At 54.3% G+C, this 2,397-nt stretch overlaps 1 protein-coding gene across 1 annotated transcript in view; it reads right to left on the bottom strand.

Annotated features, from left to right (window-relative positions):
- ADCYAP1R1 (adenylate cyclase activating polypeptide 1 (pituitary) receptor type I) overlaps positions 1–2,251 on the bottom strand; it is a 15,487-nt gene extending 13,236 nt beyond the window's left edge. Inside the window, exon 1 of the mRNA XM_011925690.1 lies at positions 2,174–2,251. The gene's annotated coding sequence lies outside the window, so the exon portion shown is untranslated. The remainder of the gene's footprint in view (positions 1–2,173) is intronic.
- Positions 2,252–2,397: the final 146 nt, after the last annotated feature.

Genomic DNA, 2,397 nt, shown 5'->3' with positions numbered 1-2,397 from the left:
GAGCCGAGATCACGCCACTGCACTTCAGCCTGGGAAAGAGAGCAAGACTCTGTCTCAAAATAATAATAATTGGTTGTTCTCTCCTATGGCCAGTGACCCCTCAACCTTGGCTTGGGTAAACCACAGAAATCAGGGTCCAGGAGACCCCCCTAACTTCAGCTGTTGCTTCCTACATGCCAAGCTTAAACCTTCACCCCAAATTCTGAAGTTCTCCTCTGCAGTCCTGCTTTCTTTAGCTTCAAGATTGTTCCTGTCCCTCTTGGACCCTAGATGTTTCTATGGTAAACACAGACTCCTCCGATTTTTTTAAGGTTTTTTTTGAAAGTATTCCAAAGACCATTTAGTGACAAGTTCCTGGGAAACTCTGCACCTGGTGAAGTTGTGTGGCACTGATGGGGGTCGGGGAGGGCAGATCAAGGAGCAGCTTGGGGGAGGACTGACCCTGGAGGGCTCTTGAAGGAGACGAGTCTAAGGAAAAGTCTTTCCCCAAACCTTCAATGGCCCTGCACAAAAGGACTCATGGAAAAGAAAAAGAACAAATAGTGCAGGAAAGCCAGAGATGGGGCGGGAGACAGAAAGATGTCAGAATCTCTGAAAAGTCACAATTAGGGAAAAGGGAAAATAAATTAAGTCAGGAAAAAGAGATGAACCTAGACTAGCTGATGCGATAAACTCTGAGTTGGATCCAAAAGAGACTAAAAGCTCAGGCAAGGGTGTTGGGTGGGGCTGTCTGGAGAGCAGGTGCAGGACCCACCCCCACGTCTGCCCGTCAGAGAGCCTTGGCCTCCAGGACTGGCTCCGCCACAGCTTCACTCTGTGTCCGCAGGAAGGTCACAGCCATTTCCATGTCTCAGCACTCACATCTGTCAGCCAGGGATCCAGCACACAGTTTCTATGAGGCCCAAACTCCAGAAATGCTTCCGCAGCTGTTGTGTGCAGGGCTGGTTGGGCTACAGCCCTGGGAAACACCCAGAGAAACACTAGACAGAGACACCTGCAGGGAGCCCTTTGCAGGCAGCATCCCTTTCTTCTTCACATCTGCAGTCCTAGGGATCAATGTGGTGCTGGCCACTTGGTGGTCCACAGAATGTGGTGGACTGAGCTGAACACACTCCATAGGGTCTCTCCTGATACTAAGATGCTATGCCACCCCCAGAGCCCTGCCCAGTCCCAGAAGTACTCCATACCACACTGGCACCCCACTAGCAGCACAGCTCACAGATCCTGGGAACTTCCTACCCACCACCACCTCCTCCCCAACCACAAGGACGAGCCACCCCTCCACACTTCCGGCCAGCTCAGAGGGGTCCCAGCTGGGAAGTCTGGGCACCCTAGCTCAGGGTTTTGCTCAGCCACTGACTGCTGGGTCATCTTAGGTGATGCTATTTTCCTTCTCTGGACCTCAGTTTCTCTGTCTGCAACATGAGGGTAACAATTCCCTGCTGCTGGCCCCTAAAATGAACTTTGAGGATCGGGTGCTCCTCGGCAGGGGAGGAGGTGCTGTGGAAGTGTAACATGGAGGCTGTGTGAGCTGGAAGGCTCTGGCTATGGAGGAAGCCCCTAGACTGAAAGCTGCCTGGCTGCACTTATGCCTGGCCCTGGCACAGCCATCTCCAGAGATGTGTGCATCCTCCCCAGTGGGGCCAAAGAGACTCCATGGGAGTACAGATGGGTTTTCCCTCCTCCACCTAAGCTGCAGCTTCCAATGCTTGTCTTCCAGGGAGGAGGCCCCTGCAATGAAGCCGCTCACTTCAAGGCAGGGGGTGGAGGCTCTCCCCAAACAGTTAATGTCTACCCTGGAAGCCTCACCTCTCCCCTTTCTGAACCAGTTACCTGCTCACAGAGGTCAGCTCCAGCTAACCCTGACCTACCTGAGGCTGAGTGCCAACCCCCGCTGAGGGCTAAGCCCTAACCCCCCTCACCCCTGCCCCAGACCAAGTTGACCCTGAGCACATGCTCAGCCCTGACCCAGCCCCTGATGCTCACTTCCCAAGTCCTGTCCCCAGCCACTCATCCTACCAGGAGCATCAGTCAGAGAGGATGAGTGGCTCAGTGCCATCGTCCCCCTGCAGAGGTCCCAGACCCCAAAGGTGCTTCTGAGGCTGGGTCAGGAATACCGTCTTGGTCTATGGAGGACAAACCCTTATCACCTGAGCAGCTGGAACCAACCTACAGGAAAGGGAGTGAATGCTGGTCTGAGGACACAGGCAGGGGGTCCTCTTGGGCTTTCTTGGGGACTCGCGGGCTTAAATTTGTTCTGGAAACAAGAGGAAAAAACCGGAGAGCTGTTGTGGGCAGATCTGAAGGGGCTTTTCGGCCCCACACATAACTCTGGTACCCCAGGGGACTCCGGCACAGCCCTGGAATCTCCCTCTCCCCTCAATCCCTGCCCTCTCA

Source organism: Colobus angolensis, unplaced genomic scaffold, assembly GCF_000951035.1.
Source record: "Colobus angolensis palliatus isolate OR3802 unplaced genomic scaffold, Cang.pa_1.0 Scaffold652, whole genome shotgun sequence".
Lineage (NCBI taxonomy): Eukaryota > Metazoa > Chordata > Mammalia > Primates > Cercopithecidae > Colobus > Colobus angolensis.
The sequence above is the reverse complement of the archived record's forward strand: the minus strand, read 5'-3'. Positions and strand labels throughout refer to the sequence as shown.